The 27,438-nt window shown below is 45.4% G+C and overlaps 1 long non-coding RNA gene across 2 annotated transcripts; it reads left to right on the plus strand.

Annotated features, from left to right (window-relative positions):
• The first annotated feature begins 1,468 nt into the window (after window positions 1–1,468).
• Window positions 1,469–12,661, plus strand: LOC125696915 (uncharacterized). 2 transcript variants are annotated; one of them, XR_007378606.1, is made up of 3 exons: window positions 1,469–1,579; window positions 3,578–3,708; window positions 11,742–12,661. It is a non-coding gene; the product is annotated as an uncharacterized LOC125696915 (long non-coding RNA). The 2 variants fall into 2 exon arrangements; XR_007378607.1 differs by lacking the exon at window positions 11,742–12,661 and adding an exon at window positions 8,709–9,770.
• Window positions 12,662–27,438: the final 14,777 nt, after the last annotated feature.

Consider the following 27,438-nt stretch of genomic DNA (forward strand, 5'->3'; position numbering starts at 1 on the left):
AGAAAATTTTTCAACTTTCAAATTCCCTTTTTTTCCCCATTTGCCCCCTTCAAGATAGCATTTGGAATAGGTAGCTGAGTGCAGGGAAGGGAGACTACTTCTGAATGAACTTTAGTCAGTTTAATAAAACTAGAACAAATCAATGAGCCACCCAGGTTTCTAATGCTCTCAGTATTCCCACTGATGGTTCCACAACATCAAACAGTATGGAAAACATTTTCAAAGTAAGTCCTCCGTATTCTGAAACACGTCCCTACAGGCAGAGAGATGGAGGTTTTCTTGGCCTACCTGCTCAAAATAGGTCGTGCTCTGCATTCACAATCGACTTGGAGTCGGGCGTATTTCTTCAAAGCGAAGCCCCAGCGAAGGCTGCTCTGCAAGAGCTGGGATTGCACCACAACCCAGCTCAGGGAGGTGGCCCGAGAGGCACGGAGCCCTCCTCTTCTAGGACCTGTTCAGAAGGGCTCAGCTCTCCCTTAGCCTTGGCTGGCACAGTGAGACCACCTGTTCCTGACTCCATGCAATGCTCACGCCCCACACCATCCTGAGGCTAACCTCACTTTTCAGGTTTTAGCAGCCACAGCTCTGCAATCAAGCTGTGATACACAGCTACACGCAGCTTATAGGAGACAGCCAAACTGAGCAGCATCTGCAGAGCTGCTGTATAAGCACCTGAACATGAGGCCATGTCTCCACCCCAGCACGCTGCCAGCGCAGCGGAGAGTCATCTCTCCATCTGCTTTATCTGCACCACCAGAGCAGTTTTACTGTCCCAGCAGTGGGAATGTGTCTTCCTGTGATAGTGGATGTCCTGTGCCAAAGGAGCACATTTCTGTTCCCAGGGAGCAAGAACTACACAAGTAAAACTACTTCCATCCATACAGCTACCTCATGGTTTCGTCTCTGTAAAAGTGCAAACCCAGAATGTTTTCACTGGCAAAAGGTTCTGTCTGAGCCTTACGTCAATAGAGGGACATTGCAATAGCGCAGGGCCTTTGGGGCAGGGACAGCTGCTGTGGGTGAAACAAGTAATTTCTCTCTTTTGTCTCTCCTTCTGCCATTCTTTCCTCTTTTTCCTTCCTTTTCTCCCTCCCCCAGGTGAAGCTAGCCATACCAATCCATTTAATGGCATTTAGGCATCTGTCAAACAGTGAGGCTGTTCTAGGATCACAGACATACAGACCTGGTGTGCCCTGTGTTCTGCTAGCAGGGCAAAGCCGGTTCTCCCAGTGTATCCTTTTTTGCCCTCTGTGGCAGGTGGATCACACAAGGACCACCTGCTCTTCCTTTTTTGCTGGCCCACCAGAGCTCTTATTCTGTGGAGGTAAGAGGAAAAGCTGGAAATTGAAGTGATGTGGTTAGTATCCAGCTGTGGTCACAACAATACGCAGCTGTAGGCTGTTTGTGGTTAGCTTGGATCAGTGTATTCAGCTGCGTGAGCTTACCTGGCTCATTGTGTCTGGAAAGAGCAGGATGTCCTGGTGCATGCTGCTGTGGTGCCTGGATTCTGTGGCTCTGGTGGCTGAAGCCTGGTTGTGCCAGCATGCTTTGTTTCACTCAGCACAGAAGATGTCAAGCGGTAATTCTTGTGGATGCCCCCTCAGCTACTTTGCTTCTACCTTGCTATTAGAGGGCTATGAGCACAGACATAAATTTGCTGCTCCAGGTATTTTAGAGAGGTCTCTGTTTCTCCCTTCTGGCATCAGAGATGGAGGTGGGTGCTGCAGCTCTTAAGGCCACTTATCTCTAAGGAGTTAGCAAGTAACAGCTGGCTTTGCCAAATGAGCTGCTGTGTTCTCCTAGTGACAGCACTGAAATTAAGGGGTCCTTTACTCATCCTCTCAAGAGAGGCTTTGGACAGTAACTGTAATTGGCAGAAATTGCTCATGGTTCTGGGATCCCCAGATGCAGATGACAGTGTGGATGCCAGAAGGAATGAGGAAGTCAAAGGGGGGACCACGCTCTGTGCTTTTGAAAGCCAGAGGCACCCTGAATTAGCAGCTGAGTTCAAAAAAACTTCTCCTCATTCATGTTTTTTCATTATGGCATCTTTAGGTCATTATAAAATCACTGACTTCAGCTGGGTTATCCCTAAATTTCTTAGTTTGAGTGCGAAGGAAGCAGTCTGCTTTTCATTGTGCCCCAGTGAATAGCAGCAGCGTTTCCCACTGGCAAAGGAGTGTCAGCAGTGACTCTACGAACCAACCAAACAGGGAAATACATTCAATTGTGTTAGTGGTGGAGGGGATTTATAGCACATTGGGAGCTCTCCACTTAGGCCAGAATGTAATTGAGGAGGGGGGTGGGGGTAAAGAGCTGAGGAAAACACAGTTCCCTTGTTAAAATGAAATAATGAGTTTAATATATACGGGCAGAAAGAGGAGGGAAGTCCTTTCCCTGTTAAATATTTACCATTTGAGCTCTGCTTAGGCTCCTCGCTTTCTGTATCTCTAAAGGTGGTGGCACTGGTGACAGTAGGATATGTTTCTTAATGTATTCCTCCCTCTCAACCCACCTTGCATGGGAAACAGTGGCGGTAACAAAAAGCAGACTGTTCTCTCCTCATGAATATTAATCAGTAAACTCCCCCTGCTATTTTAAATCGAAGGCTGGTGCTAAAGCCCTTTTTTCCCCAACTCAAGCATCCCCTGAGGAAAACCCTGAAAGTCCTGGGAACGCGGTGCACAGAGGCTGCCGTGACTGGAGGCCTTCTCGGCAGTGACATATAAAACTCCGAGGTCAGGGGGCACAGTGAGAGGAGGAATCAGCTTTGTTTCCACTATGTGTTGCTGAAAGCTAAACCTTTATGGAACTTTTCTAGCTGCATTTTTGGCTATTTAGCTTGGAAAACAAAAGATTTATTTATTTTTTCCTATTCATCGCAGTTTTTGTCCTAAGCTGACAGCAGTGACATAAGAAGGACCCTCCCTGCTCTGTGCTGGAGCTGTGCATGCTCCATCAACCATCACTGCTTTGGAACAAATATTGTATGATCTTTAAGGGGAAGGAGAAGAACAGAAAAATGATCGCTGAGAGCCAATGTAAACAGTCATGACATAAATGCATTCTTCTAAATAAGAAAATTAAAAATCTCCCTGGCAAGTAAAATACATTGATCAGAACATATACAGTACTAGATGATGTCCAGAAATCCAGCTGTGTGTCTTCACAATCCACTCAGCTTCACATCAAACCACAGCAATATTCCCAAGGACATGGGGTGATACAGCCGGAGGTTGGCTTGCCTCCTAGATAACCCTGAGCAGTGCTGAATAATTCTTTGAACTCAAAGCAATTTGCGACTGTGTTCAGAAATAACACACAAACTTGCCGAAATCCAGGAGTGTATCAGCAACCAAAGTGTATTTTTCCAGTGCCTATAATGATAAGGTGATGCAGAGTTCTGTTTTCTCTTTGGAGCAGAGCTAGCACTTGCGGTGTGCTAGAGGATTTCCCATGCCAAAGGTGCAATTCATGTTCTGAAGAGTTTGCAGTAAAGAATAATGTTTTAAAATCTTTGTCCTTTATGAAAGGATCTGGATAGACTTCAAAGAACATTTTAATCCATATCTTACAGCTGGAAAAGCTCAGGCAAGGAGAAGTGACATGGCTTCCCCAAGGTGATGTGCTGAGTTGGTGTCAAACCAGGAGGAAGATGCTGTGTTTCCTGCCTGCTGTGTGGGTGCTGTGTCTCATCATGTTGGCAAGGTCAGTGCCGCGTGCTGTGCAGATTGATATGCTGGTTGCAGACTTTAAGTGTGAACTGAATAGTGTTAACAAATGTAGGACTTGTTGTGGGGCACGGGACAAACTCAGGCTCAACAGCCCAAACAGTCTTGTGGTTGCTGTGAGCCTCTGCAATTCTTCAAACATTTCAGAGTTTGAAGAGTACCACCGCGTGAGATCAGCATCTTAGGTTGGGTGGCTGCAGTGATTTTGGTCCAGAGCCCTAAAACTAAATGTTGTTCCATATCCCTAAAACTAAATGTTGTTCCATATCCTGGAAGTAATTCTGAGATAAACAGCCAACTGTGCTCAAAGGAAAAGATCTTCAGATAGAACCTGTGCTTGTACTTGCAAGATCTAGTATGTGTATTTCAGCAGCAAGGTCTCAAATAAAAATCTTGGTAGATCACAGAAGGTTTAATAGGTTTCATCCAGCTGCAGTTGTCTTGTTCAGCACTTCTCAGAGGAGATGGCAGCAGTACAATTTTTCCAGGACACAAGAATGAGAAGCAGCTGTACCTAATAACTGCAGGTATGGACATGTATCTGTAATTAGAGGTAGTTCACAGTGTCCTGGCTTTAAGTGCTTGCAACTGATATATATTCTTGCTTTTCACCCTTCTTTGGAGGAACTGGAGTACAGCTGAGTGGTCCAATTGGTGGAAGATGGAAATAGCACCAATCAATTTTAATTTAAATGCATAGAATGTAAAAAAACAACTATTTTGCTAAAAATCAGGTTACTCATTTCAAATGGAAGTGTTTGGCTATGAATGTATTTTGAATACCATATTGCACGATGGCAAACAACTCCAAAAGAGATCAGAATTACTGTAAATTTGAAAAAAAAAAATTATTCAAAGTGTACAGAAAGAATGCAGCAATTGTCTGTTCAGGCAGTTGCCCTGAAGGCAGTGTTTTGTGAATATGTAAAATAGTTACGTATTAAATGGGAGGCCCAAGTACAAATTGAGAAATGTGTTTTGAAATGGACTTGTAGCAGAAACTGGGAGAGATCAGAAGCACATTGTGAGAACTAGTTATTTCCTCTCAGCTGAACACTTTTCAGGAATCCTTTTACCTCCATGCCAAGAGGCCATATTTATTCTAACAGTTACAGGTATTCACCACTGCGTTGTCTGATGTGTATAACCAATAACAGGGAATTTTCAGCAGGTACATGTAGCACACTGGAGATCAGGTGAAGGTGACCCTTGATCTCAAACTTGTGTTTTTGTCTGGGAGCATTACCTAGTCCTGCAAAGTCAGAGCCAGCTGTACTTATCCATTGTACTTGTCCTCCCTGGTTCTTGGGAAGAGAACAGAAGGGGTGCTGAGACATCAGCAGTCAGTGCTGTGGATGCAGTACTCCTTTGCCTGGCAGCAGTCAGCTATGACTGTAGATGCCAGAGCCAAGGCTGGTCATGTTTTGGAGATGCTTACTGTCTGAGTACTTTCTTATGGTGCATGTGGGAATGGTTTCTACTTTTTGTTCTGCTTTTTCCCCTGACTGCCTTGTTGACTTCTGCACTCCACAAATTTATCAGGTAACATCTCTTTCTCTGTGGTCTTTTCTCTTTACTTATCTAAGGACTTGAATACCTCCCAGTTATGATTCCTGGCAGAACAATGTATGCCATTGATAGCATAGCTCACAGCCTGCTTGCCTTTTCACTTTCCTGTTTGACCTTTTAAATTTTGCTATTTCACAAATATTCTGTCTTGAAGTTTTACACTCTTAGGGTACTTAAGGAAAATTCTCTCCTGGTACACTTGTCTAAACAAGCTAGCCAAACCTTGAAAGGATATCATTTCCCTTGAAAGTGTATCCACATATTGATAATTGATAGCGTAGCCATCTTTCCAGCCAGATGGCTTCCTTTTGGATGCTTACACAGAAGAAAGTCTGAGGAGCAAAGTAGCCCTTGCACCCTCAAAACAGAGCCTGCCATTGCTTCTTAGACTAAAATCAACACTCCAGAAGGATACAAGCTAATGAAGAGAATCCGTGCATTTCACCTGATCATAATTTGCTTCATAACAAAAGAAAAGTAATTTCTATGCATTTATTAGTTCTTTCTCCAATGTTTATCATAGAAAGATACAAAATATGGATGCGTATGTATGTATGTATACATATATATGCAAAGAATTTAGTGCTGCATAAGACATAATGTTACACTGCAATTTATACTTGCTTTTATCTCACACTCTTCTTCACAGAGATCTGTAGAGGAGTAAAATCTGTGAAGTCTTCCACAGAAATGAAGCCACTTCCTCTGGGGAATTAACGTGGTGTTTATAGTCCTTCATAATCATGTCAAATAGCTAAGGTTGAGCTAGTCTCCCTTTCACTTTTGGGACCATCATACAACTTATAGTAGTATCTGACTTCTATGTTGAATGTAGAACATGGCAGCAGCCTCTTCTTCCTCCTTTGTGGAGAAGCTCTAGGCACTGAGTTGTTCACAGTACATGAAAAGCTGCCATTTACTGCTGCCGTGCGTGCTGTATGCTGCCTGAGTAGAGGTTCCCCCTCTCCTCTGGAAAGGATGTGTGGGAGTGTCTTGAAGGATGGATGGTCTGTGGGTGGATTGTGCTGGTTAGTGTACAGGTAGAAAAAGCGATCATCAGTTTAAGACAGGAGGACTTGGGGGAGGCAGAGAGGAATCAACCACATGGAAGCTTGAATGCAACAGTACACTTCGACAGTTCTTGCAGAAAAAAAGCCTCATTTGCTGAGATTATCTGTGTATTGTGAAGGGAAAATATCGTGTCATGAATCAGTGGGAGCCTAACTGGAAATTGTCTCAGATGTTGCTTGTTTGTGCTTTGATGAGGGCAACCACAGGACTGTACTCTCTTGAACTGATGAGAATAGGGGATTGTAATAGAAAAGAGGGGATAATGGAGCCAAATAGGAAGGAAAACACATATCTTCTTAGGAAATAATACTTGGACATCCAACAGTGGGAATCATGGTGGCCATACAGTTCTGCTTATTGTCGCTCTTTGATATGAGCCTAGAGAGCCATAGAATCAGAAGTACAAAGTCTTCGAGATCATCTGGCCATATCTGGCAGAAGGGACTGCAAGACCAGCAATACAGAGATGATAGGAATAGAAAAGCTTAAAGTTTGCGAAAGCTAAACTGTGTAAGAGATTGATCTACTGATGGGGCACGATTGGCATTAGTATTAAACTGGGGGTTAATATACATAAGCATCATACTTCTCCTTATTTAATTTCTTTTTGGTTCTAAGAAACTGCTTCATCAGAACTAAGCAGTTAGGTAGGTGATTCATGTAACACTCATCACTATGTCCAACCTGAGTAGTATTGTCTGACTCCTGGAAGCCTTATCCTTCCCATCTGTTCTGCCCTTCTCTTACGTTGTGTTCAGTCTGGAAGCAGGCAGGGGACCGAACCTTGCTGGCTCACATTTTTGCAGTTTGTGCAGGAGAGCCCCAGTCCTAATGTTTGAGCCTTTGGGGAACAGTGTCAGTCAAAGTAATTGTATCCTATGGCTTCCTGGTGGAGTATGAGAGATTTGCCCTTGGATAAGGAATGCAGAAACAGTGCAGGCTCTTTTATGGCATAGTGTTTGTGGAGGGGCTGCACTCTGCCCAGGGAGCCTGGCTATGCTAGCATTTCCCTCCCTGATTCCCACCAGGAATTCCCAAAATACCAACTGCTCTGGTGAGGCTGAGGCCTCACTGTACCTTTGGAAGGGAACAGATGCCCCTCTGTGTGCCCTTTTGGGTCTTGGCGTAGCCAGGCGTTGAGAAGGACAGAGAGGAGAAGGTCAGGACATGAAAGGAGCTTTATAGTAAGGGAGATGGAAGGAAGAATGACTTTGTCACTCAATTAGCCTGGACTTTCAAAGCATGGAATGAAGTGTCTGGTGCAGTAATGCAGCCCTTGTAAGCACAGTGTGTGGGAAGCAGCAGTAGAGGGGAAGGAAGTGCAGAGTGTTCAGCAGCTGGCACAGCAGCTGGCCCTGCCCAGCTGCTCATGTACAAGTTGCTTCGTGTCTGTCGGTGACCAGATTCTCTAGCCATGGCACTTGGCACTCTGCTTTGTCTGTTCCTAGTTCTTCCCTGGCGTGAGGTACATTGGCAGGCATGTGCCCTGGGAAAGCAAAGAGCCCAGGGTCAGCACTATGCATTATGCAGAGGATTTTAAGGCCTGCTTCTATTAAGAGAGAAACACATTAGAGTTAGTGGCTTCAAAACTATCCCTACATAGTGACAAAACTACTTCGAAAAGCAAAATAGACTTAAATTATATGATTAAATTTCTATTAACTACTCTGTCCTTGTTAAATGTTTTTGCTTGAAGATTGGTCCATTTCATGCACCCTTCTCTCCTGCTCAGTGAACACTGGACAAACTCCCATCATGAACTTGTGGAGCTCAGAACCAGGATAGAGAAAATAGCTCTCTGACTAGATTCAAAAGCCTCCATAGCTGTGCAGAATGGATGTAAATAGTTGTGGGGATCTTCTTCCAAGGCTTTTCTGTCCCAGGCTGTCCAGTCCTCTTGGCTCAAATATACTCAGGTATCATCTGTATATATAGCTAAGTCTGCATCACTTGCTCTTTTCAGTGCAATATGAACAATGAATGTTGGAGACGTGCACATGATGGCTGAGATTTTCAGGTCACAGGAATTAAAACTTTTGTAATGGAGTTGATACCCAAATCTCTGGGACTGCCTAGCAAGTCAGGCACAGACAGTGTTATGAGTGCCCTTCTTTCTCCATAAGCCTACTGCACCTCCTGGATTACAGCAACTGCTGTAGTGCGCCATCATAGAGATTTCTCACTCTGAAAATGGAAATGTGGCTATGTTCCCACTCTGTGCCAAAGGAAAGCTGAAGCATAGCTGAGCATTTTTTCCCATGCTTCTGCTCAAGAAAAGATTGCTTTCACCTCTCTATGTTCTGCTTGACTCAGACCATCCATACTATTCCACTCCAGGCTTTCATCTCCAAAGAGTTGCATTGGATGCACTGCTTGAACCCAGACTCTGGAAGCAGGCATTTCTCTTGGCTTGGAAATCAAAAAGAGAGTAGAATACAGAGGCTCTGCTCCTTCCAGACAGCCATCACTACATTGCTACATTGTGATGACCCAGACTGCTCCATGATATGGTGAAGAACAAAGACTGTATGGCTGTCACCTAAGTGTCCTGGAAAGGATGCTAAAAACTAACCAGATTGGTGGGATGACTTGATGATACCACCCATACTCATCTTCAGTACCCTTGGTGCTACTGTAACTAGTGTTGTGTGGCAAAGGGAATTGCACCCACTGCAGCTTCTTGACTGCCCTGAGTTTCAGCAACTCATTTGTGAATTATCACTGTGCAAAGCAAGGACTTCCTATTATATCTTTTGTCAAGTTTTCCCACACACCACTTGCCACCAGAATCACACCAACATCCATCAGAAAGTGAGAATGCGTGTTAAAAAAGGCCGTTGGCTGCTTTCAGGAATGAAGAACTGGTACCAATTTACAGTTTCCTGTCAGGGAGCCTGACAAGTATCATGGAGAAACTGATGGAACAATTGGCATCGACTGCATGGAGTTCAGCTCCAGCATGAAACTCTGAGTGCACTTGCAGCACCTATGGCTCCCTATGTAGCTGCCTGTGAAACCTGAGCTGCCTTCCTTCCAGCCCCATTCCATCCAGGTTGTCCTTCCTTTCTTTGTTCACTAAATTTCTTGTTGACTAAATCTGCTGGGACAAACGCATAACTGGTGCTTGAATCTTCAGACAAAAGCAAGCACAGATATCTGCCTTTGCTGCTTTGAAATATACATCCTCTTTCTCTGCATACCAAGAATCTGTGCCCTGAATGGACTCCGGGAGGGCAGAAAGAGGCTTGCTGTCTGCAAGGCCTGGTTAATATGCCCCTGACTGGCCGGCTTTGTGCCTTCTCTTCAGCTCCTTGTGAATGAGAATGGCCTGCTGGCAGGTAGCCTAAGGGCTAGATATGGCTCGCTGTGAAAGGATGAACTGCGAAACAGAAGCAGGAATAAAAGTAGGGGATAGAAGACCAATAGAAGGGAACCCTTCTCATTGATGAGCATTTGACTACTGAGACTGCATCTGTGAATACTGTTCTATTCTTTTTTTTTTTTTTTTCTGCAGCAGATCCCTACAGCATCAGTTCTCCTTCTCATTGTTTCTCACCTTCTTGAGGAGTTGCTCAGAGCAATGTCTGAGAGCCAGCCTTGCTTTGCTGAATATGTTTTCAGCTCCCTCAGCACACAAGGCTGAACCACAAGTTCTGTACCTGAAGGCAAGGGTTTCACATGCCATGTGAGAGTGGCACTGATTCTACTTCTTTGTACGTGTTGTTGTTGATGTATTTTCTAGTTTGGGGAGTTCCCAGTCATTTCATTTGCAAGACACACACTGCAGGCACACCTTTATGCCCTGTTATTTGCCTGACTCAGTTTTTTTAGATACTAACAACAATTTTTAGGAGCTGAAGTTTGTTGTTGAATGCTGTAAATCAGAAATAGTGTCCTAAAAGGGTTCTCTGCTTCAGCAGGTATCCTGCTTGCAGCTTCTGGATCTTGCTTCGTAAGTCCAATCACACCAGATTTTTATTTTTTGTTTCATATTCTTACTGTGAAAGCAAAAGTGTGTGAACTTACAGAAGCTCTGACAAGTATGCAAAATATCAACTCAGTTTTCCAGGTATCTTCTAAACCTGTATCTAAAAACCTCACAGTGGGGCAGGCCATCCTCCAGGGTCTGGCACTTGGAGCATTCATAGGAGCTGGCAAGGCAATACATTTCCCTCAGCAAAACATGGGGGTCTCCGTCCTTTGGTGGCTCAAGGGAAGTTTGTTCTCCTCTTCTGGGGGGAGCTCAGATCCTTCAAAAAGTGCCTGTGTCCAGGTCCTAGTGCTATTCTTCAGTCCCATGTCCGTAGGAAAAGGGCTATGTGGGAAGGGTGGGAAAAGCTCTTCATTCTTTTTGTGTGTTGCTGCTATGATTTTTAGCCTGGGAAGCGGTCTCAGACATTTCATTTACAATAAGCATTTCAGGGAGAGTTTTTGGCACTAATTGTCATGCTTTTTACTGCCAGAGATGCAGGATTTAGTACTTCATGCACTTTAAAACTGGTGGAGGGTGGCAGGGTTTTAAGATTTAATCTCTAGCAAGTGTCTCTTTTGTTGGGGGTAGGTGAAATGCTACTATCATCTGTTCAAAGGTGGAATGACAGTTTTGTACCAGAACCCAACTAACTGCATCTCAGAAAAATGCTGATACAATCACACATGAGAACTGGATGAGACGAGACACTTTTCTCTGGGTTTCTGCAGCGCACAGTGGAAGCTGCTAGTATTTGATGAGCAGTAACAAGCTGCCCTACTGTGAAACCGCACCAGGGCCAATTGTTAATGCCAAATCTGCTGAGCAACCAACACGCCAAAGAGACAGAGTCATGTTTAATACAATGAGATCTAGGGACCTGGATATATTACAGTGTTAATTCCTGATTATTGTTGCTGGTGAGAATTTTTCCAGTTTCACAGGTACGGAAAAGTGCACTCTCAAGATGACAGGAAGAATGGAAAGCTGTTGTTTCTGTATGAATTGGTCCTGTCAGGTCAGATCTCAGCCTCCATATGTGCTGGGTGTGCAGATCCAGCGTGCTAGGTTAGCCTAACCTCAGTGTTGAAACTGCAAATTACACTCAAATCCCCCTCAACCTCATTAGTTTTATTATAGAGGAGTGCTTGCAGAGAGCACCTTCAAGATGCATTACCTTAATTCATGGTTTGCCTTGCCTCCCTCCACCTCTCCTTCCTGTGTGCTCTGAAGTTTCCCTGTTCTCTGCTGTGCTCCAGCCTTGCCTGGATGCAGTGCAGTTCCTGGTCCCCAGCACTGCTCTACCTGGCTCTCCTCAGCAGTGGGGCCCCGAAGGGTCACTCTGAGGACTGGGCGTTGTCCTGGCCCAGCTCTGAATTTGGGCACTGCTTCTTGTACAGGTTGGGAGTACCTGCCCAGAGGGGCACCACAAGGATTGCAGATGTCTGCAGGACTCCAGGCTCTCCTATCTCAAAGCTACGTGTTTGGCCAGGAGAGAGTGATAGACCTAGCTGAAACTGTGGAGCCACAAAAGTAGGTGCAAACACCTATTATCCCTGTAACTGCTGCAAAAACATCTGTACAACTCTATATTCCTCCAACAAATCCAGGAGTCCTTCACTACAAGCCTTGGAAAAGCCAATTGACAAATACCTGAGTTAGAAAATGGACTTCTCCTGAAAGGAGTCTGGATACAGTGTTAGAAGGGAGAGAAATTTGGAGTCAATAAATAGGAAAGGACAAACTCATCATATTCTGTACACGTCTTAAACACAGCAGGAAAATAGTGTGACTGTGCCTCTCCTTTCCTCACAGAAATGGCTGGAGTCCTTATTTCAGCAAGTGCTGCACAGCACACAGCTATGTGACTCATTTTCATTTTACAAGGCTTCTTGGTTTTAACTGTGACAAAATTCAGTGCCTGTAAATCTCCTGAATTTTTATTGTTACCTTGAGAAAATGGCACACCTTGATTTGGCTGTCAGTGGCCTCAGACTTCCTCTTCAGAGCTTTCTTTCTTAGGACACATCGGAAGATGTAAGGGTTGGTCAAACAATTTCCACATTCTGCTGTCTATGCAGTTCATGAACTGTAACAGTGTAGGTACAAGGAATATGTTTTGCCATATCAACTTTTTGTGTCCTAAACACAGTCAGGAAGGCTCTAATTCTATTCTGAGTGCTTCTGCAAACCAGTCCAGCCCTCAACATATTCTCTTGCCTTAGGCTTTCTCAAGGGGTAGAGGAATATTCCTCCTCTGTGTCTGTTTAATCCTTTTCTGACCAGCGGTTCTTTGTCCTCTGGCTCTGATGTGGCTTTTACCTTTTCCTAAACTGCAGGTGACCTTGTTTTAGTGTTTACATAGAGGCCCTTCTCACCCCCCATTCATACCCTGGGGAATCTGGTTTTCTTCACAGAATCTCAAGCTCTTTGTGTGGATATGAGTTAGGCACTCTTGAAGCCCAGCCTTAGCAACTGCACTCTGAGCTGGTCGGTCCTTGTGAGACTCCTTGTATCTCAACAGGGTAAATACATACGTCAACCCTAGAGAACTGAGGGCAGGAGCAGCTCACAGGGCTGGGGTGAAAGAGCTCCGAGCGTGTCCCTGCTGCTCTCTGTGCAGGGATTGTGCCAGGGCAGCTGTGGCATCCAGGGTGGCCCAGCATTGCCCAACCTGCCTCGCTTCATTTAGCAGCAGGGGATTTATCCAGCACTGTTGTCCTTATGCCAACACAGCCCTGGATTCAGAGCACCAGCACGACACTCTCAAAATACATAACGAGAGCATCATCTTCCTGATGCTGTCCCTCACACTTGCTGTAAGAGGCTGTAGAAGAGCAGTGTTGTCAGCCCTAGTGCTGCCAACCATCCCATAGCTCCCTTCTGAAGTGCTCAGGAGAGGGGCAGCTAGACCTGGTCATGGCACAGCGGCTCCTGGGGCAAAGCCTATCTGCTGTGAGACCTCACCTGATGAGAAGTGCTCATCTGGTGCAACGCTTCTGGAAAGCTGCCTGGAACTGCATGCATAGTTTGTAGAACAAAAAACATCACCACTGAGGTAATGGTAAATTTGAGCTGGATACATTTTAAGGGGCTACTATTCAATTCATAGTAAGTTTGGGTGAAAGCAGATGTTGGGATCAGCCATCCAAGGGTGAAATCCTTCTCTGTGGTCTTTACACAGAGCAAACTTGTTGACTGAACATTTTCTAATGACCTACTTGGCTCCCCTACTCTCTAGACACAAGAACAGTCTCAAATAAGTCAGTGGATTATTTTTGTTTCAGCTTTGTATTGTGGCAAGCTATCAGCAGTATAGGGAAACTGCATTATTCCCGTAGGAAAAAGTCTCTTTCATCTTCCAGTACACAGTTCACTGTGCAAAAATAACTCAAAAAAAAAAAAGTTTTTTTTTTTTGCCCAGATCGTTCAGTGCCTGATTTGCATCACGGCTTATGAAGTCTTCTTTTCAGGCACAACTGAGGAGGCAGTGAGCAGTGACATGGCCTGGGAAGAAACAGCAAGGGAATGGGACAGGAACTTCTTATTCATATAATTGCCAAACCAGTATATTATGTGAGTGTGTATTAAATTCTCTGATTTGTGTCCTCTTCAGATGTGTCTGATCATGCTGTATGACAGCACACAGAGGCAGGAACTGGTTTTTGGAGATTTTAAGCAAGAGGTGGAGAGGGAGTTTCTAAACTGTATATTTCAGTCCATTGTCCCTAGGAGCATGATGATTATTAGCGTCAATGATTTCAACATACTGTCACAGAAGAGGATTTTTTCTGTTGAATAGAAGAAGTATATTCAGGTGGCAAAAACATAGAAGAAGTATATTCAGGTGGCAAAAACATAATTCTTATCTCAGGTGTTCCCAGTGAGCTAAATCCAAGCAAGCCGTGGATGGGACACAGGAGCTACTCTAAGTAACAGAAAATTTTTGATCTGTAGTTTTGTCAAAGAGGATCATTTTCTGCAGCAAAGAGTTAAAGAAAAAATGTAATCCAAAGAGTGGAGAGTGATTTTTTTATTGCTGTTGTCTGCTAGAATACAGCAGAATAACAAGTTTCTGGCTGGCATTTTAGAGACAAAAAGCCCTTAGCCTCATCACCTCCAGCAGAAGCTGCTGCATGGCACTATGAGTGCTGGAGCCCACAAGAAGCTGCCCAGCAGTGGCAGGCTAGTTGCTCTCTGCAGCAGCATTCTGTGCCCCAGGCACTGGCCCCAGGCCTCGCTAAGTTTGGACAAGCTCTAGGAAAGGGAGAAAATGGCTGTGGGGAAATGCGGGTGTATGTGTCACTGAAATAAAATTTACACTGTTATCTTCAATATGGGCTGTTTTCCCAACACCAGGAACATCTGCTAGCTTTTTCTCCTCTCCTCCTCCCCTGCTACTCTTATTCACCATTTCCATACAGAGTCTGTATCTCCCTATTAATAAAGGAATAAAAATTCATCACTGCAGCTGTCTCACTGCTGCTCTGCTGCTCCACGCTAAATATTCAAGCTGGAAAGCCGGTGATTTTAACTTGGAAACAGGAGAAATACGACTAACACTGCAGATCTGGTGCATCTTCTCTGCTCAGCCTACCTCCTCTCCTTCTGTGCTGTGTGAATACGGTCTCATATTTCAGTGGTAATTTTCTGCTCTTAGTGTCAAATCCTGAAGGGCTCAGCTCCTGGAGTTGTCACCAAATCATCAGACACCCACTGGAGATCTTGCTGAGATTTAGTTGTGTGGATGAGAGGGAAAGAAGGAAGAGTGGATATGATAAGTAAATAATGACCTGGGTGTGAGAACCAAGGGAATTCTCATTTGCTTCCCATCAAATACTATTCATCTTGCCTTAGAGACTGGGTCTGGCGCTGTCATGTTTCACTGAGTTTTTTGGTGCCCAGATGTCATTAAAACTGGGAACATAGGGCAGAAAATTTGCATTGAAATCTCATCATCACACCTTGGTTCAGCCACATAAATACCTTCCACTTCTGTGGTGTTTTCTCTCCAGTAGTGGAAAGTCCCAGGCTGAACCCAGGGGCAGGAAGATGGTATTGCAGCTGTGTCCACCCTGGGCTCTGGATCATATCCCTAGGTCAGCCACAACCCAGTTACCTTCAAACAAGGATTATGTTCCCGTGTCCTCTAATAATTTTTTTGTTACTAATGTAATAATTTTGGTTAGAAACTCCAAGGAGAGGAGTCACTTAAGCTGTAGCACGTTGCTGTACGTGCAAGGAGTCCCTTAGGTTGTATAAGGAGCCGGTGCTATCAGGCTGTGCTAGTACAATGTTGTGACAATAGCTGCATTTGTTCTGCAGGACAAAAGGAACATGGCAGCTGTGGCACAGGTTGCAAGTATCTCACTCTGGTGTCACTCGGCCAGGAGCAAATGAAGCCCGGGTTGTGAGGGCATCTTGTCTTTAAAATAACAGCAGAAATGGTGTGGAGGGTTAAGTGAAGACCTCTATTAGTCTTACTCTTTGGTGCCCTGCAGCTTTTAATTAATCAAGTCCAATTATTCAGCCTATATCCATTTGAATAGTGGATAATACTGGAAGGAATTCACTTTCAATGGGATTTATGGCTCCCTTCCCTCAAGTCATTTTCAGATAAAAGATTATAAATGTTATAAAGTCTGCATGGATCGGTGTGATCCAAGCAGCAATAATTCATTGCTGTTAATGCTGCAGTGAGTTTATTTAGGAAACAAATTGGCAATCAGGAGAGGAGACAGTTAGCCTTTTAATATGCAGAAAAACAATTGTTTATAATTATTCTGCCTTTAATTCAGAAAACAAACACAGCTGTTGTTTGAGGCTCCTAATCTGATTACAGAAGTGCCACCCTTTCAGATCAGAGTAAGCCAAGGGGACAGGCGCTGCCCTGAGCCAGCAGACAGCAGTTTTCTTTTGCATGGGAGAGTCAGGTGGAAAAAGGACTGGATTTGTTTCCAGCTTATGATTAGACCCATGTGCTTCAGCTTGTTTCAAACATACTAAATTCCATCTTCTATTTCACATATTCTCAGCTTGGCTCATGTACCCAAGGTGGACTGGGAACCAGTCAGCTGTGGCTTTGTGCTGCTGAGTGACTACTTCTGATGTGCTGGGAAAGTTTCCAATGGTTTTTCTCACCTCGCCTCCACCTCCTGCCTCTTCTGTCAACTGCCAAAACATCACACTTGTGGTAACGACAAAGGAGTTGAGGTAGCATCCCATCTTACACAGCTGATGGTGGTGTCTGGAAGCTACAGCAAAGCTCAGGACACCATCATAAGGAAGGGTTGTGAGAACGAGCTCCACTCAACTGAAAACCTTGTGCTGTGAGGGATGAGAGGCTCTGGGAGGGAGCAAACATTGCTGTCCCACCTTGCTCCATGTCTCCTCTTCCATTCTGCCCTTCCTGTAGAGATGACCATGTAAAAAGCTTTGTCACCCACAAAGGAACTGCAGAACTGGGTCAGGATGTTTTAGCTCTTACAAATACATGAGCTACTGAAGAATAATTTAAAAACTATTAACTGCCTTTCTGAAATGAGATGGTATCATATTCCTTTTTTTTTTCTCGTAATGGAAACTTTAGTGACTGATCAATTCAAATGAACTTCAATCTATGTGTTAATATAATATATATATCCCACATCAGCTGCTGGTTTGGAGAAAATGGAAACAGCCAAACTGTCATTTGGGTATCTGGGGAAGTTTGATAGGATTCAGACTTTTTCTGCTACCCCCATCCTCTGTAGTATACAAAGGGAAACAAATGTCCTTGAGTGCTGGTGACAACTTTCAAGGAGCAGAGGTGGTGAGCAGAAAATAATATAATGAAAAGAGACTGTAGGGAATGAATAAGAGCATATGTCCTATTTTGCTGCAAGGATCCTCTCTTTAAAGCAAATGCTGGATTTTGGATGTAGCATTGTTCTACCTATGCAACTGGTGCAACTGTTGTTTTTTTTTTGTCTCTGTGCTTAGTCTTCAGCAATGGAGATCTCTCAGGTTTCAGAGTCTCTCTGTAATTAGAAAGAACAGCTTAAATCCTGACTTCAAACGAGAAGCCACCAATCTGCTGTGTAAACAGGGAGCTTGAGAGAGCTCCTGGGAAGATCTTTAAAATCTGTTCTCCTAAATCCCTGGGGAGCAGGAGCCAGATCGTGCAGGGGATGAAGCCCATCGCTGCTACCAAGTAATCGCATGTGAACGTTGTTAGGGGGGGAGGGGGCACTGCCTGGTACAGCAGCACAGTGTATAGATGCCTAGTGTAAAAGCATAGCTCATCCTTCTTTAATGCCAGTTCTCTGCTCTTCTGGGTCCCCAGGCTGCACAACTTTGTCTGTATTGGGGGAGAGTCCAATGATTTCATCCCAGGTAGCTGAATGGTGCAGTGCATGGTGCAGGCTTCTGTCAACTACAGGGAAGAAGGACGTTTGGAAAATACCGTGATGCCAGATCCAGCATCAAATCTGCAAGGATAAAGTTACCTCTTTAACTTTTTTTTTTCCCCTATATAGTTGAACTACCAAGTGACCTCTCAGGTCCTTGAGATGTACCGTGCTTCAAACAACTGGCACAGGGCTCCTCGCAGTCGTGCCTATTTTCCTGGAAGCCACAGCTCATGTGGATTAAGCATGATGTGTCTGAGTCCAGAAACAACACAGTAGGCTGCAGGGCCTTCCCACCATGCTGGATGCCTAGCAGGAACACCATGTGCTGCCTTTCCAGGGTACTGAGGGCATGCTGAAGGGTAGGCTGAGGTGTGAAAGACCATCTGCAAGGGATAAGAAAATCTATGGGGCAGATCTCTAGTTCCTCACTGCCCCTCTTATCTGTGCTAATTGTCGTTAAGGGGATTTTAATGTTGCTAGAAACAGGAATCTGTGGAATTCCCTGGTATGCACTTGCTGCTGACTTGCCCTGGAAATGGCAGTAGAGCAAATATAGCTGAGACGCTGCTCAGTTTACAACAGCTCATGGAGACTTCGGCAGGTCAGGAATGAATGAGACCAGTCCCCAGTAGTCTCAGCTCTCGGCAGAGAACAAGAAAGCTCCTGACAGCTTAAGAACTGATCATGGAGCATGTGGCTCTGTAAATGCACCTTTATTTCCCCTTACACTGCCTTATTCTAGTTTAAATTCTTCATGAAGTGCCAGTCTTAGTGTTGCAAACTTGTCTGTACAGATTTCTCTACTTACTTGCTTTTAAACCTGGTCACTATGAAAAAACAAAGAATAGACCTGGAGAAGGGCATTTTGCCTCCTGTAGGCCTTTCATTGCAAAGCCAGCTGACATTCTCCACAGAAACTGCAAGCGGTGAGTGTGGTACATGCAACCTTCATTTTTAAGGAAAAAGCCTGTGGGCAACCTGTCCAACTCTCACATCTGCCCTGTCACCTCATGGGATTCTGATTCTTCTCATTTGCCTACCCCACTTTCACAGAGCCTGCAGGCTTTGTTAAATCTGCACAAGCTGCTGTGCTACATGGATACGTTTTGGAGTTCTTGGGAACAGGGTGTTGCTTTAACACGGGGGTGTAAAGCACATCAAGCACATCTTTGGCTATTGACACAGGCTAGGAAGGACTTTGCTTCTCAGGGCCAGTACGGTAAGAAGCCAGCCCCCTCTACCATCCTCCCCCATCCTTCCATACTCAGCAGCTCTCCATTTGTGGGATGAATGGTGACAAAGTGGCAGTCGGCAGCACAATGAGTTGGGTCCCCTGGCCTTGCGACCGCTTCCCTGAAGCATCATCCCTGCCATTCCTGGTAGGGACATGCAGGCTATAATCAGCTTTATTATCCTGGTCTAAAACCAGATAACCCTTGAGCAACATTTTGTGCAGCTGGAAAAAGACACGTGCACTGCAGGAGCTAGTTCTGGAAGGGCTCTGTAGGAACTCGCCCTGCAGAATGGGACTGAAATCTGAAACCCGGAAAGCCGTGACGCAGACAGCCACAGCTCACAGATCTCAGCACTGCGCTCCTGGGCCCTGCCTGCCTACCAGAGTTACTGCCACTGAGACCAGAGGTAGGGAAGTGGAAAATCAGGCACAGCATTGTTGGAACTTCACATTTACAGTCATTCTGGAAAGGAATTATCATACCTGGCCTGCTGACTGGAACATGGCATGTGTATACCACATATGCACTGTTGGAAATGAAAGGCAGTATTTTAGGGAATAAAGTGACCAAAGGGGCAGAGCACTCAGTCACCTCATAGACTGCTGCTGGGAATGAGCAAGTGATAGCAGAAAAAGTTACAAACATCCTCTCAGGCAGAAGTCTCCTGAAGCTGCAGAGATCAGCAATATGAGCAGGAAGTGACATGAAATTTGACCTGGTGTAAAGAAGGTTGGTTGGCATAAAAAGGAGGCATTCCAAACAGAAAGCCATATATTTCACTGGTGCAAGTCAGTGTGTGTCATTAGATCAGCTGGGTCATAGGAGCTTATTGAAAGAGGGAGATAGAAAGCAGACAGGGATGGGAGTGTGATCATAGACAGCAAACTGCATATCATGTGAGGCTACAGTGTGTTACTGTAGCAAGAGAAAGCAGGTAATGAGATTCTTATCTACATTTGGAAAGGCATCAAATCACAGCTGAGGGAGGCACCCGTTCCCCACAGTGCCTCTGATGAGAACCCAAGCAAAATATGCTGCTCTCAGTCCTGGGCTGCAGCACTCACACCAGAAGGTTTTAGATAAATTAGGGAGGGTTCAGGCAAAGGCACCAAGATGTACAGTGGGACTGGGGAGGCTGATTGGTGGGGAAAGAAGAAAAATAAATAAGTGTAACATAGATAGTAAGGAGCCTGAGAAAATGAGATTGTGTGTGTCCATGTGCTTGCCAGGTGTGAGTTCCACAAAGGAGGGGAATATAGCTGTAAGAGACTGTAACAGGGAATAATGAGATAAAAATATAAAAGAGAATTGACACTAATATTAGGTCATTCCTCCCTAGGGTACCATACAGAAAAGTCTCCTCCAGAGAAAGGGGCAGGGAAGTGTTTTTGCACAGCATACCCAGCTGGAGAAAAGATGCTTGAGGCTGCTGCTTGGCCCTGATCCTGTCCAGGATAATGGTTCAAGTGACTGCTGCAGTAAGGTTTTGGGTTTCCCTACTCTGTTTTTTTACATCTTTACTTGTATTATGATAGATATTGATAGCTTTGCCCAAAGCACTTCCCTTCTCCTGACTACTTGGATTCGTAGTGTGAGAGCTGTGCACAAAAGGGTCTTGCTTCAGATGTTCTCTATTGAGAAGTGGCAGTGCTGGGGACGAGTTGCTTTGGAGGGAAGTCTGGGTAGATGACTGCCATTAGCAGTCTGTTGGGAGAAAGTTGCCAGAAGTAGGGAAATAATGGTGTGTTGTGCATGTGATCCTTTGCCCTTTTGGCTGATGAAGGAGCCTCAATCAGGCCTGCCCCTCTGGGTAGGGGAAGGGAGTGCACACTGGGCCCTCTGTTAATAGCTGAGAAGAAATTCAAGCAGTCAGCACTACCTCCAACACAGGCAACCCCTCAGTCAGTGGAATAAGGCGTGAGTTTCTTGACTGTAATGAGCTTGTTTTTCCATGAGACTGCTGCAATAAGCTGTAATGAACAGAGAGCTGCAGGATACAGAGTGAGTGGGTGATAGAATGGCAGATGAAATTCTATGTTGATAAATGTAGAAATAGCATGAAGAGAAACAATGATAAAGAGACGTGTATGTACATTAGCAATTACCACCCAGAAAGGAGATCCGCAGCCATCCTGGGGAGGAACGCTGTGCAGCATCCGTCAAACTGAAGGTGGGGAAGGAAATGGTTAGGAAAGAGCCGGCAGCAAAATAGAAAACATCATTATACTGCTGTATAAATCTGTGGTGTATATGTATCTTGAATGCTGCATGCAGTCCTGATCCTCTAGAGAGAATATTGTGGAATGAGAAGAAGTGTGGCAGTGCTGGCAAGCAGACTTCTGTGTGACAGGGGGCTCTGGCTAGCAGGAGTGGCTGGACAGAGCTGGGAGCAGCCTGTCATCTTCAGATGAAACACTGAAGAGCTGCGAATCAGGAGTGGCAAGCACAGAGACAACAGACAGTATGGAATGACTCTCTTAGGAAGGGTGGCGGAAGAGGTGAGGGCTCTTCAGCTTGGAAAGGTGACAGCAAAGGGGGTTATGCTACAGTTCCATCAAACCACAAAGTGCACAGATATGTGAAATAGCAATTATTGTGCACTATTACTCATAGTGCAGGGACTAGGAGGTACCAAAGTTACCAGGCAAAAGTTTTAAGGGAAAATGAAAAGAATTGCTTTCTCATCAATATCACAGAATCATCGAATCATAGAATCACAAGGTTGGAAACGACCTGTAAGATCATCCAGTCCCACCGTCTCCTCATCACCATTGCCACCACCAGCACTACATACTACTACTACCATATCATGCAGCACGTCATCCAGACGCCTCTTGAACACTGCCAGGGACGGCGACTCCACCACCTCCCTGGGCAGCCATTCCAGTGCCTGACCACTCTCTGAGAGAAATAGTTCTTCCTTATGTCTATTACGTCTAATATGTAGCCAAACCTGGAAATTACTGCCAGAGGTCTCAAACAGTGGCACGATTACAGATGAGTTCATAGTTGATAATAAAGGGCTGCTGAGATCAAGGGTGTAGATACAACCTCCAGCTCTGGAAGCTCCTGTACTCCAGACTACAGAAAGGTGGGAGAATCTCTGTTCTGTTCCTCTCCTGTGTTTTGTGCCACATTTGCTGCTGCCAGATGGGATGCAGAAAGAGTTGAATTTGAAGTCCACACCTGGTATTGTCAGATGCACTTACAGGTCTGGTTGTGGGTAGATGAGTGCAGGCTCAGCTTCCTCCAGGAAGCAAGTCCACACTTAGCAATTAACGTACCCGTTCTTGTGATTGGTCCTCTTTCATCACAGCCCTACTCCAGGGAAGGGTTAGCTATTGAGGAGCATGTGAGATTAATTCCTAACAAAGAATGGTTCAACCGTTTCCTTTTGGGGAGCAGTCACAAGAAGACAGACCTTTGTTCTGCATCACTGGACTGCTTTAGGTCATCCCCAGAGATGGATTTAAAGCAAAACCTCTTGAACCCTCTTGAACTTTAAGGAAACTCATTCCTGGATTTTCCATCTGGCTCAAAGGCTCAAAGGCAAGGGGCTGAAATTCAAACACCTCTGAACTGAGGGGAAGTCTGGAGCCAGATCCACAGCTGTAGCTTGAGGCCATTCTGAGCTTTTCATGTCAACTTGCTTTGAGAGCGCCGGCTCCATTCTGCACGGTGCAGCTGGGCCACGGGCAGTGCAGCAGCAGAGAGGAATTCCTCTCACACTGCTCACGCAGGAAATTTACCTTCAGGTAAACTGCACTAAGAAGGCTTCATTATATCGGACAGCTGTTTACTCTGCTGAAGACTGTGAGGAGGCCTTCTTTTCTGCTTTTCCAGGACTTTCATCTCCCCTCTCTTTCAGGAGGAGTAGGTGTAGGAAGATTTAAAGCTCTGCCATGCGATTGTCATGAAGTTTGTATCCCATGATTCCTGTTTGTGAGCAGAAATAAATTAAGCACCTGGACCAGCTCTCTCACACTCCCCTCTTCTGAGTACCAAATACGATGAGAAAACTGCTGAGAAACAACCACAATTAACGATGGGGTCACATTTAGTTCAGCACCATCGGCTGGTTAATTGGCTGACTCCATTACAGTTCCCTTATCTGCGTGCCAGCATTGCTTCTAACAAGCTGCTTGCTGGGTAATTAATCCTGCCTAGGGCTTAGATCCTGAAGCTGGGTCTGCTTCAGGGGGCTGTGCCATTACACAGTGCAGGGCTGGAAGTGATGCTCCACTCAGAGCTCCTCACAGAGCCTTACCAGGGGTCCATCTGGGAGAGGGGGCATGCAGGGACTTTGCTGGTCTGGAGGAAAGTTGGCCTGCAGTTTTGTGAAAAGAACCCAGACTGTATTCAGCTTCTTGTGCTTGATGCTGCCTGACAAATCAGCAGCAATGCAGTGCCTTGAGAAGTCAGCCCCCCTCTATGAAAATGCAGGACATTTTAATGAGGAAAACCATAATGAGATATAATAATATTTACTAAATACTGGGAATGATAACTTCAGAAAGTAATCAAACGGAGATCTGATCAACAGAAAGAAAGAACAAGATGAAAATGGAGATGGAGAATCATTCTCCTCAGGTGCGCCGGCTAGACACTGGCATAGGCCAGGCGGGAGGGCTCAAGCAGAGACAGCAAGTGGGCAGCTGCTGGCCTGGGAGGTCTTCAATCACTGCTATACCTCCTTTTCACAGGCTGGACCTTTTAAGGTGGTCTGTGACCTTATCTCGGCGAATGGATGAGACAGAAGTGCAGATTTTATGCACTCTGATCTAAAAAAGTCCTTTCTGGGATCTCAGATAAGTGAGACCAAGGAAGCATTCACCTCAGCCTTGCTTAGGCTGTGCTGGGGTGCATGTCAAAAAGCCAACAGGAAATACGTACAAAGTGATATAGGGAAGAAAATCCCCATCTGGTGGAGGTGAATTATTGGAAACATTAATTTGTGTAGCCTCCATCTAGTAATGTCTCACATAATTACTTCTAATAATGAGTACATTGGGAAAATAGGCTGCTTTGGAATAATGTCCTTGGAGATAGGGCCATTGGAAGGGCCCATTTGCATCTTGGCCAGAGCAGGAGTACCATGCTCCTCCTGAGCTCAGGACCTCCGCACAAGTCCTCTCCGCTGAGCTGGGGTCTGCTCCAGACCAATGAGCCTGAGGATGACCCCGAGCAGTGTGCAGGGCCCAGGATGCCCAGTTCAAAGCAAACTTCAGAGTAAGAAGAGAAGCCATCTACCTCCCAGTCAAACAAGGCATGAAAGGCTTCTTAGCTTGGTTACTTGGGCTACCAGGAGACGGGAGGGACCTAACACAGCTTGCTGATAGTGAAGGTCTGTGGTGGTGCACATCCTGCTTATCCTCCATGAAGCAGGCACACAAAAATCCTCGTTAATCAATCACTTCATAAATCAAAGTTGGACATTGACCTGCAAACTAGTCTTCCCCTAATCACTTCAAGGCAGGTGAAGCAAACACACCAGAGGTGTGAGATAACAGAGATACTCGTGATGAGAACGGATTGCTTCCAGAAGTGGTGCCCCTGGAGGAGGTGGGGAAGGCTTTGTGGCTCAAAAGTAGGGAGGAGAGATCAGCATGATAAAGACTGGGAGCTGAAAAGACACAAAGGGAGCTAGGGAGCATGAAGGGGAAGGCTGAGCAGGGCATGGGGTCAGCAGATGAAGTCCTGAAGTGAAGGAAGATGTGACCCTTGTAATGAAGTGGGGGAAGGCAATCACAGGAGAGAGGTTTGGATGAGCTAGAAAGTGGGGACAGGTGAGATTGCATGGCAGCAAAAGGACAAGATGGTCATGCTTGTTCGGTTCATTTTGCCCGTAGTCATTAGGTGAGAAGCTAGCTTCAGCCACCCTCAATGAAGAGTTACAAACCAAAGAGGTTTGTAGTATGAAGTACGCCTGATTCTGTATGTTCTCCTTCTCTGTCAGGAAGGACATCTGAGCAACTAGATGGTTTTTGCTCTGTGACCACTGGTGCGAGAAGGGAAAGGAGTTCCAGCCCTTACTGTCAGTGTAGGCTGCCATTTTGTTTCTTTCCTGAAACACATCCAGTAGCAATGCTGGATGTGACTCGCTGTCCACCCTTGAAAAGTGTGCCCATTCAACAAGTTCCCTTTTTACCTAGAGAGCCCTTCTCCTCTTCTCCTGTCCTGAGTCAGGTTACCCAACCACCGTGCTCAGAAGACACACTCCTTTTGGAGCAAAGCTCCCTGATGTGGCCCACCCTTTAGGCATAGGGCTCCCAACCCCACAGCAAGGACTGCACTGTGCTACTGCCTTCAGTTTTGCTGGCTAACAGTGCTCACATGTGAATATCTCTCAAATTACTGCATGGATGAGAAGGAGGTTACATGCATTACAGCTGTTCAGCTGTGCAACTTTGCAGCTTCAGTTATGCCTGCACTGGGAATATTCCCATTTCATACAACTTTGGAGCTCAGAATCTGTGAGAGGTGAACAGATTTGAAGAAAACTATCTTCAGAAGGCAAGAGGAACTCCAGTATGTCAAAGAACAGACGGGGACTATTGATGTATTTGGTGCTGTGTTTTCAAACTGCTGCCTGCTGGAAGCATATCTGTCATTTGTTTTTAATTCCTCCAGAAGTCTGAACTAAGTACCATCAGATTTACTTAGAAAGAAGGAAGCAACCACTGTTCAAGGGAAAATGTAATGCAATTCAGGTCATCTTAACTTCAACACCTGAAGTCTTTGATATCATTACTGAGAATATTAAAATTGGTGAAGCTTTAAGTACTGCATTTAGAGCCTCAGGAAGCTGTTCACTTTGATTGCTAATGGGGGTGATGCAGGAAAATCTTGAGACAGAAGCTAAGAGTTTGTTGCTCTCATTGTTACTATTATGATTGTCTAATGCAGGCTGCCCTTACAAATGTACCAGTGAGAAATCACATTGGTTTTCCTCTGCAACTGCATAGCCCACAAGCATCTTGAATTACAAACGCAATCTGTCGCAATCAATAGTCCTGATGTTCTGCCAGAAAGGAATATATGTATATCTTACAGAAAAAAAATGGTTGGGTGGTTTTTTTGGGTGTTTTTTTTTTCAGAAACTCAACGTTACTCAATGCAATTCTCCAGGGAGGCAAGAATTTTAAGGGGCCAGACACATTCTGTTACCATTGATGGAAACTCACATTTCCAGTGTTCCACTGTTATTAGTATATATGAGTACATTGTAGCTTTCCGTTGGTCGTTGTTTTGTTGTTCTTGTTTTTCAGTAAGCCTAGCTAACATGCAGTTTCTGTCCATTTGCTGACACTGTGGAAGATCTGGATTTTGTTGATCTGCCCATACGTTGTAAACAATGTGCACACATTTTAACCAGATACTGTGCTGCCCTGTGAATGTTGTAGAAGCCCCTGACTATCTCAGATGGAGTCATTTGTGTCCTGTGGACTGCAGCATGTAAATCCAGCCAGCAGAAAGATGCATCAGGCCTCTTTTGATGCATCCTTGCCTTTTCCCATAGGTTTGCTCTGTGCATTCCCTCTGAGACAGTCCGAGCTTGCTTACAGATGTGATGTTTTGCTACCAAAACAGTAATGCTAGCACTAGCTCTGTTAGATGCGGTGATACCAAATGTGCTTTGTAAGCAGTGCTCGTGCAGGGAAAGAGGAAGGGATGGAGAGGGCAGAGATGTGTTGCTTTAGCTACCCTAGCCTAGTAAAAGTAGCACCATTTTTGTGTGTAGACGAGCTGAGGAAATGTGCAGGCCCTAGTCTAGGGGACGGGACTTTAAAGCAGTCACTGAAGCCTAGTGTCGGTTTTCAAGGCTGAAGAATATTATTTTATTTAGGCTTCCAGACCAGCCTTGCTTCAGGAATGCACTTAGGTTGTTTTTAAAGCAAACACACAATCAATAGCCTGGTGTTCTGCTCTGCTGTTTCTTGCCAGAGCCCGAGGACCACACATGGGCTTTCCCTCCTCTCCGTCACACTGCCAGGCATGCTCCTGGTAGCGGCAGGCAGGTCTGGGGGATGAACGCAGAGAGCTTCCAAATGGCCAAACAGGCGTCGGACATCTGGGCAGTTTTTGCTGCAAAGTATTTTCCGTGAGGCTTTCCTCCAGGTACCGCCGTGAAAGGACCAACTCACGCCGCCCCATCACGAATGTTATTCAGCCTCTGGCTTCAGTGGGAGTTTTATCTGAGCGAAGCCCAGGCGGGGGCTGCCAGCTTACCTCACCGTCAGTAATATTCCTGGTGGGGCCGAGCGCTGCGGTTTGCCTCCTGACCCCAGCAAATACCAGCGCCGGGAGCAATGGGGCACTGTGCCTCCTGCTCATCGCTGCGGAGATCGGCCCCGGAGCGCACTCGCACAGACCCTTCCTAGGTGCAAGAAAAAGCCCGTTTACCTCCCTCCCGTGCCGGGCTGCGAACAAGGCCCTCAGTTACAGCACAGGACTCTGAAAGCTCGGCTCGC

This window comes from Lagopus muta, chromosome 8 (assembly GCF_023343835.1).
Source record: "Lagopus muta isolate bLagMut1 chromosome 8, bLagMut1 primary, whole genome shotgun sequence".
Taxonomy (NCBI): Eukaryota; Metazoa; Chordata; class Aves; order Galliformes; family Phasianidae; genus Lagopus; species Lagopus muta.